Source organism: Amphimedon queenslandica, unplaced genomic scaffold (genome assembly GCF_000090795.2).
Source record: "Amphimedon queenslandica unplaced genomic scaffold, v1.1 AMPQUscaffold_13326, whole genome shotgun sequence".
Taxonomy (NCBI): Eukaryota; Metazoa; Porifera; class Demospongiae; order Haplosclerida; family Niphatidae; genus Amphimedon; species Amphimedon queenslandica.
The window spans coordinates 153,662-163,835 of NW_003546438.1; positions in this window are offsets into that span (position 1 = coordinate 153,662).

The following is a 10,174-nucleotide window of genomic DNA, read 5'->3' on the forward strand; positions in this document are numbered from 1 at the left end:
TAGAAGACATGTCACACAAGAAATGAGAAAGAAAAGAGGTGTTATGAAGAAAGAATAAGAAATGTAGAGCATGGTTCCTTTACACCTTTAGTTTTTACTACATCTGGTGGTATGAGCCCTTCTTCAAATGTATGTGATAAGAGATTGGCCTCTCTTTTATCTGAAAGACAATCAAGACTCTAAATTGGATTAGATGTTGTCTTTCAGTTGCACATTTAAGATCTGCTATCGTTTGCTTCAGAGGTGCTCGTTTGTCTTATCATAGACCGATTCATTCGTTTTCCAACATTGATCTTGCCCTTTCTGAGTGTCAAGTCTTACAATAAATATTTTTTAAGTTCTATTACATAATAAACAGTTATGCCACACACACACATATCCACAAGTATATAACATTATTTAATTTCTGTAATTTATTTATTTAATGGTATATTTATAGGCAATAGCCCATGGTTTTTTCCGAAACAAAAAAAATTAATTGCGACACTTAATTTAAGCTTTTTTAGCAAGTGTACTTAAAATCGCTAACAAGTACACAAGATAGGCAAGTTCTGTAACAAAATAACAGTAAATAGGGTGATTTTATTAAGTATTTTGCTCTTAAATATATAGATTGGGCTTTTTGAGTAGTATTATGACATTGAAAGGGGGTTTTACCATTACTTTTCTTTATATTTTCGCGAATATTACATTTCAATAAATCAGGGTCCCCTTGAAACGCTAAAATTTAAGAGCGCAATTAATACCCACCCTAAGGTACTTTATCCAATTTCTTCAAACAATTAATGACAGAAACAGTCTTGCTTTAATGTCCATTGTTTTCAGGCCATTTCATTTTAAAACAACCTTGATTTTATGCATTGCATAAGTACAGATGTCATTGTTAACATTATTTTGTTAACGAAAGATAACCTCCTTATGTTTACCATTATTGATGCAAATCAACCCATTGTTAGCAAATTTGGTGCAGTAAAGAATATTTTAGCATAATGTTAAAGGATAAACCTTGTAGAATAATAAATAACAAGTCTTACTGTACCTTTTATTTTCATTGAATAGAAGAAAACTGCAATTTTTCGGACCCTTTCTTAATATAGGCCTCTTGTTTACTTGAAGGATATCATAAAGCATTAAGGAATGGCACCTTACAAAATTTGACTTTATAATCTGGGTTTTTTGGGAGATGTGCCAATTTTTTTAAATTGATGTTTTGAAGCAAAATATTGAATGTTATTAAAGGCCTAGCACAACAAACACAATTCTGAGAGCATAAGTTATCAACTATTAGGAACAGGCATCTCCTAACTCTGATACAACAGGAACTTATCTAGTCTCGTCGCCCTGCCACTTTGCTTTCTGAGGAAGGCTCTGGGGACACTCAAGGCTTTCTTGTTGCATTGCGCTGGAATGTTGGCGCACCAACCAGATTGCTCCAACCACATGTGATGACCACAATGGTGTCACAGTCACATGACTTCGTTAAAAACGGCATCATTGTCTGTGGAAGCAGCTATCAAGACCTGTATAGAGCAACTTGGGTTCAGTGAAGTGAAGAAGGAGCAAGAAGAAGCAATCATAAAATTTGTTATAGAAAGAGATGTTTTTTTGTGCCTACCTACTGGTTTTGGCAAGAGTTTGTGCTACTATATCATACCAATTCTTTTTGATATCCTGGCTCGAAGGAGTTTACCATTGTCATCAGTAGTAGTTGTAAGTCCACTTGTAACTCCAATGAAAGACCAGTGGCTTCACTTCACGGAAAGGGCTTAACTGCAATAGAAATAGTCAATGAAGACAACGACTGCAGTTGTCAGAGGTGATTTTCAGTATGTCTTGACATACCCTGAAATCTTGCTAACCAATAAAAACTCGGTCAATGTATTTCAGAGTTCCTCATTCCAGGAAAGGCTAGTTGGAGTACTAATAGATAAGGCACACTGTCCAAAATTGGTTAGTCCAACTTATGACAATATTATTCAAATTTTTATAGGGGAATCAAATTTCGTAAGGAGTATGCTAAGTTAGGAGAACTTTGTGGTTTTTTTCATTCTCATGTATGCATGATGGCTCTTACAGCCACGGCTTCGGCTTCATCTCAGAAGGAGATAATTAAGTTACTTGGGATGACGAAACCACACATGATAATAAGATGTCCCAACAAACCTAACATCATTTATTACGTGGAAGAAAAGACACAAGATATTGATGTAGTATTTAAACCTTTAGTTGAAGAAGTAAAAGTGAAAGGAACAAGAATGGATACAGTGATTATCTTTTATTGGACCTTCAATGATTGTTCTGCCATTATACTACTACTTTAATGATTTACTGAAGGAGAGTATTACTGATCCACAGGGCTATATAAATGTACCAAAATTTCGAATTGTTGATGTTTTCTGCTTGCAATTCTCCTTCGGTGAAGAATCAAATTCTTTCCTTTTTTTCATCTGCTACAGGTCGTTTAAGAATTAATAGCTACTGTAGCCTTTGGTATGGGCATTGACTGTCCTAACATCAGGCGTGTTATTCATTGGAGTCCACCATCAAATTGTCAATCTTACATTCAAGAAACAGGCCGTCCTGGTAGAGATGGAATGACAGCTTATGCCACACTATTTTATTCAAGAAAGGATGTTTCTCTACCCTTCATGGAGAGCTCAATCGTGAAATATTGTATTAACAACAACTCATGTCGACGAAAGGTGCTTTTAGAAGATTTTAATTATAAAACTGATAATAGTATTACTGGCTGTAAATTTTGTGATTTGTGTGCAATTGTATGTCAGTGTTATGAGTGTTTACAGTTTGATTAAATTATTTTGTAATGTTTTATAATTAAAATTTGAATAATTATGATTACTAAATAATGCGTGATAAATTAATAAGAATTGCTGAAATAGAGAATCAACAGAGTAGGGGATGTGCACTGTGCACTTAACAATTAATGAGTTTTAATAGCTGATCATTAAGCCAAGATTTCAATCATCCCGTTTAATTTTTTCTGCTACATTGCACTCGAAGCCTTTAAATTCACTGTGTTCTCTTTTTTGTATTTTGTCAAATACTTTAAATTTACGTAACTCATCCAGTACTGACTTCATGTCATTTGTAGTAGAACGTGATGAGTGAGATCCAGACTCAATTTCAAATTCCACTTCTTAAATCAAAGTTGTTACAAATTGATACAAGTTGACATAGACAAAATCCAACACATTGTATTGATTTTTCTGCTACATTTGCACATAGATGGCCTATGGAACTATTTAATTCTTTATTCAAGTGTTCCATTTGAAGACCCATGGCTATGTTTTTGCCTTGTTTCCCATGAACATTCACTGTTCTGTTCCAGATCAACTGATGTTTCATTCAGTCGCTGAAGAGGTAATGGAACTGGAAAAGTAAAGAAGCTGCTTGTATTGAGTATTTACGTTTACCTGTTTGCATGAAGACAAAGAAAAGATATCTCAAGCAGCGGATTATGCGTGAGCCATCTTCTTCATGTATCGCATCATTGTATTCTTTGTATAGCATCCCAAGTGTGAGAAGTTCTTTTGCGTAAGCTTGTACACTATCTTCATTTCTAAATTCTTTCCGACTTTGATCAATCTCAAACCCATGTGTATATTCATCAATAATATCATACACAGCCTTAGTAAAAATGGTACTTCTTTCTGATTCATTCTTTTTCAAGAACTCTGAACCAAAGACACTATCACTTGGTGGGTGACTCTCTATAGCATCAAGGTTGTATTTCCTCATAAAAAGATGTAGTATATGACTTTCAACGACTAGCATAAAGAATGATTCGCAAGCAATAGGATCACTTTTTATTTTATGAGTAACAGATCTTTTCAGAAAGTTACTTAAGTGATACAGAGTTCCTGGATTAATGCCAGATGATGTACTATACAGTAACTTACACATTGCTTGAAAAGAAACCAGCATGTGATGCACTATTTAGCTTGTTCTGGAGTACTCAGTTCACTTTTCATTCTCTTTGGTGGCTGATCTTAATCATTTCTCTCAGTTTCAAACCTCAGACACAGCTTGTTGACATATTCGTTTTCTAACACCATAAATTCCTGCTTCAACTTTGATAGCTTTCTTAATGATGCAAGACAAGCTCCCTTACACAAAATAATCTACTTCTGAAGACTCTTTAGTACTTCCTCTTCTGAATGATGTTAAAGCATTAAGTTTTTCAAATGATACCAGAGGTTCCTCCGTTAAATTTCTTAAGTAAGTCCGCTTCTGAGGCTGTGTCTCATTATTACACAGGAAACAGTTATGTATTCCTTCAACAGACTTTCAAAGAGAAGAAAGAAGAAGGAAAGGTAGAAGCGCACACGTGCAAAAACGTGGACTAATTTTAATCAACTCATTAAAATTAATATCACATGAGTAATGTAAGTATTATCCGGTCATGTGACTCAAGCCATAGTAGGTCAGCTAATTACATCACAGTCTGCAACAGAGCTGCCTTGAGTGTCCCCAGACCCTTCCTCAGAAAGCGATGGGGCGGGGCGACGAGACTAGAATTTATGCAACTAGTGAAACATAACAAAAATAATACTTTCTTAACCTACACTTTCTTCTACTTTGCTGCAAGATTTCAATTTTGAGTCATTGCCATGTGTATTTCATTGAAGGAGAGTATGATGACACATTAGAGTGGCTTTAGCTTCCTGCTGCTTACGGCTGTATAGTATAGATATTCTGGTTTATCAGTGCAACGGCTGGCCTACCGACCTGAATTAAGTTCATTTACACTCATGGTAATTGTTTGTAACAATATTTACTGGGCCAGTATTGTAGTAACATCAGTTGTGTTCCGGGTGCATTACTTTCAGAATAGGCTTCAGAAGCTTTGCTTTTTGAATAACTGTTATACTATGTCCCAATTGAGAATGGACCTGAAGTGGAAGCAGGTGCATTGGAATTTGAAAACTGTAGTTACATCACTATTGATGTGTTGTAATGAATTCATAGAGACATGGCCGATATTTTGGCTGTGTTGTTTCACTGTTAAAACAGTCTTGTTCTTCCTGACAAGTAGTACAAAAGTTGCTGGAGTCAACTAGTCTTTATAAAGGCCATTATTATAAGAAGATCTTGCTTTATTAGCATTTTAAAAGAAGAATTATCAGTTTGGGCGCTCGATCACATGTGCTTTTTTAAACTATGACATCATAGAACGTCATTGCGGTTAGCTTTGGTATGCCATTGGGTTTATATGGAGAACCCGGTTCTCAGGGTTCCCAAGAGCTGAGAGACCTAAGACCTGAGATCCTGAAGTGGCATTGGGCGACTAAGAACCTGTGAAAGTCTCATTCTTATCCCACATTCCTATAAATGTTATTCCAGTTTTTCTTGGTCCAAACTCAGTTGGGACAAAGTATACATCATTTTTATCAAACGTAATAATTGCACACACTGCCATAAATGGAACTTTGTCTTTAGTTATGCTAAAGAGACAACCAGTAATTTTTTCTATAGTTGCTCAGTTGCTTTGATATATTACTTCAATAATGCTGCTGCTGAAGTGTATCTGTTTTTGGCCTTGTACTTCAATGCTGTACTTTGCAAAGTTTATTTTTAATGAGTAACTTAACTTATTGCATGATAAATTTATTACGTTTTATTGAATAAGAATCCAGAATCACACGTCATACACAGAAATGAAAATGCACAGGTCGAACTTCATTCTCTAAGCCCTCACACACGAAAGAGATGTATAATTTGTTTCCAATAATTACTTAAGAGAAGTTAGCATTGCAGAAGTTGCTGCTTCTACTAATACTAATACATTCAGTAGTGGTATTATCACTTCCACTAGATTATTGCTATAATATAACTTTATTGATAATTGCATGTGTGTTATACTACAGCCATCTTCATGTATGTAGCAGTGGTACCTGTCCTGCATTTAAACTGGCTCTGCTTTAACTCGGCCCGTAGACTTACAAACTTCAAAGAAGAGGAAGGTATCAAAAAATAATTAAAAATTCTGAGGGAGAGTAATAGCCTTTGCTATATGTTTTCAACCTCCACTCCTTAAGGGCAAAAGGATTGGCCTCAGCCTATCTTATTTTTCCATGTTTTTTCCAAACATTTAGTGACTGAGGCAGTTTTGCAGTAACATCAGCTGTGTTACATATATTTTCCATTAAATTTTACAATAGTTGCTGCCATAGGGGTAGGAACAGGCGGGGCAGGAGAAGCTTAATTCCCCCCAACTTTCATTGAAGGGGGGCTTAGCCCCTCTAACTGGAAGTGATATACATTTATTACTATTATCAACACTATAGACTTTAGTTTAGGTAATCCATATATGTGTGCATATTGTGTGGTGATTCGTTTCATAAAACTATGAATACACTAGCTTAGCTTCTAAGGACATGTACTCTTATTTTTTTCAGAAATACACAGGCTTCATTTAACAACACTGTTAACATCAGCTTCAGCTGAGCGTATATTTTCGACATTAAGGAGATTTAAAAACTATTTGCGCTCCACAATATCGCAAGAGCATCTTAATCATGTAGTTATTTTGCATACACACAAAGAATTTACAGGTGATTTACACATTGAGGACATTACAAAGAAATTTGTTACATTTAATGAGCATAGACGCCAGTATTTTGGACAATATTAATTCAGTACATATGCTATGTATTAATGATCAATTGTTAAATCATGCTCCTATGATTGTGAATAAATAATACCTTAGCCCCCCCCAAGTTTTAGTTTGTTCCTACCCCTATGGTTACTGCAATATATTACTTCAATGATGCAGCTGCTTCACACTATCAGTCTTTAGCCTTGTATTTCATTGCTGTACTTTGGAATCGGTGATTTTAAAATTGTTTAATTTTTTATGTAGTTCCTATGTTAGTGAATCCTTGCCTGATGTTGATGAGGTTCTAGTTAAGAAACAAGTCTGGCTCTACAATAATAGCATAACAATATGATTTGCTAATAAAAGTGCAGACCGTCAGCTAAAACTAAGATAAGTTTGATTGAGGAAGCAAGCCCACTTTCAGACTACTGAATTGACAATTACCAAAAAGTTATTGTAAACAGCTGTAAACTTCTGCAGTTGAAGGAAAGTACTTTTGTCAAGTTTTCAATGATAATAGAGCCATTTTAATGCTTAAGACAGAAACATTTTACACAAGGCATCAAAACATTACTTTAATTCTTTTTAATGCTGATTATAATTTACAATAAGTTAAGGAAAGAGCCTGAAAAAAAATTTGTTGATATATGACTATGTCCAATAAAAAAATTTCCTTAATTCTTTTGTTTTGCCCAGACTTCATTCCTTTCAAGTCTAGAAGCCCTGCTGCATATTGAAAACTCAATTGCTACAGTCTACATCAGGTGGCTTATTACATGGATCATTTTTATTGCCTAGGATCAAAAAATGTTTGTCCATTTCTATTTCATGCTTTAATTAACTTTATCGCACAAAAATTAGGCTGGTTGTGGTTAAGTACAGTTGTTTTTCATTGTATTTGATGTTGTTAGTCATTTTCCTCATTATTAAAATTATATAATTATTCTAAAGCGTCTACCTATGTCATTAATTTGCATTTTCCTCAACAAATTAAGAATTCAGAATCTTGGGTCATGATATGCTTAAGCTTACTACACAATATCAACTTTGTGACTGGAAGTGCTATAAAAAATAATGGCATGCGCGTCAATAATGCAAGAGTTGAAATTTGGTTAACTCATGTGTTAACTCCCAACATTTATATGTCATTGAATTGCTTTTTTCGGAACTAAATAAGAATTCAGAATCTTGTATTAAGACATGCTTAAGCTTAGTACCCAATATCAGTCTTGCGACTGGAAATGCTTTACAAAGCAATGGCACGCGCATCAATAACGCAAGAGTTGAACTTAGGCCAACTCATGCATTAACTTGAACTTGTACAGCACTTCTGGTGCTCTTCCTGTTGCAACTTATACAGACGATGCTGACTGGACCCGTTTTTAGACTAAAGGCATGTAAAGGTTGACTTTATGCTCTTGGCTATTATTATTTTTAACGACCTAGGAGAAAAGCCCCAGGTGGTTCCTATAATTGATTTCACCCACATGCAATATTTGTATACATATTTGTATCTCCACACTTACATTTTTTCCATACACATTGTATTGGAGAAATAACAAGCCTTAGCAACTACCCGTCCACACTCCTTTACATAGTGGGTGTGGCCATGACACAAAATGGTAGCTAAGAAATGAGACAAAGCTATGACAGCAAGATAACATAGAGATGATGCGTAAAGACTTCTTTTGAAGTTTCAGAAAGTAGAGAGGACCTCTGTAAGTCTTACTAATTGCAGTTGTACATGCAAGGTGGTGAAATCAATTCTGGAAATATTTTTTACACTGTGTTACGCTAGTTTGGTTAGCACTGTGTACCTCATATGGCAGAAAGGGACCAATTACTTGTTTTCTTTCATACATTCATTCGTATAAATTTTATGTTAAATGCCCTAATGTTTCAACTACATCTGCTAAGGAAGTTTTTCCTCCTATTTCGATTCAAAGAATTTTATAATCTAAACTTTGACTTATAGTAACTTTTTCCTTTCATTATTGCTATAAAGTTTAAAGTGAATGCAACTCCTTTAGATACTTGAGTTATTGCTCCTCTTCAGTGTATGAGTTTACAATAAGTCTTAAGACCACTTGGATCTGCTATACTAACCTACATGAAACATATCAGTTACTTAAACCCATACATTCGCCCACTCACAATAACAGGTGAGAAACTAATGCATCATGTCCTTTCTCAATAAATGATTGTTAGTGAATGCAACTCCTTTAGATACTTGAGTTATTGCTCCTCTTCAGTGTATGAGTTTACAATAAGTCTTAAGACCACTTGGATATGCTATACTAACCTACATGAAACATATCAGTTACTTAAACCCATACATTCGCCCACTCACAATAACAGGTGAGAAACTAATGCATCATGTCCTTTCTCAATAAATGATTGTTTCCTACTTCGGTTAGATAAATCAGAAGATGAAGGTGTCTCAGGTTGGGTCTGGCATGCCGCCTGCTAGACTAGTCTGAGATGCAGGTGGTGCTTCACCATTAAGACTAGATGTTGATGATGCAGCTTTTGCTGTCTGCTTTCATCGGTCAAGAACAAAGTCAATGTACTTTTTTGTCAACAAGTATAAACTTTTATTCGTAATGAATCCTGTGTACGACTCAAACACTTCCTGCACAAGTGACCATCTTAAACCAGGGTTTATTATTTTAAAGGCAATAACTGGTAAAATAGATCTATCTCTGTCTTGTAGTGTTGACTTCAATCTACTCATTAAAACCTCAATAACAGCTTCAGATACGCTTGACTGAGAGTGCAGGATACATCTATCATGACAAATAGCATCTTTACCACATGACAGACAGATAATTGTGAGGATTTATGAGTGATTTATTATTCATTCTGATTATTGATGATCAGTTATTAATAACTATTACTTCTCATTCTTATTGATGAGTGTATTTTGTATTTAAGAGAGTAATTTTTGCGAGCCATTTTTGGCTAAGCTAGGCTTAGAGTAAAGCAGTTGATTGAGTTTGTGAGTTATTGAGTCATTGGGAGATAGTGTGACTGTGGCACTATCTATGTCCATTTGATATCATTATTTGAACCAGTAAAGCTGGTATAATTTGATTTAAAAAATTCTATTGAAATAATTTTGTTGAAATTGATAGCGAGCCTGGCATTGGTGAGCTACCTAGTGCATCATGAGCTGAGCTGACTGATAAGGAAGCAGCTATATAGACAGGCTAGACGGCATCCCTGAATATGTAGAGAAGGCATTGTGACAAATTGGTCCACACTGATCCGGATTACTGACTGAGTGGCCTAGAATCTCGAACCGTTATACTAGCTGGTAGTAACTTTGCTGTGACGGTCTGAATACAGTCCTGAAGTTGAGGCCTTGATATAGTACCTCCTAAGGGAGTGGTGAATCTGTTCTTTCAGTTATTGCAATATGGGAAGGGCTGGATTTTTGTACACTTACCAGTTGTTTACGCCCTTCTTTGTAAAATTACAATTGTATTGTTGCACGCACATGAACTTGGGGTGCGTCTTGTAGTTAATTTGTGGTTTTAGTGTGAAGTAAACCTT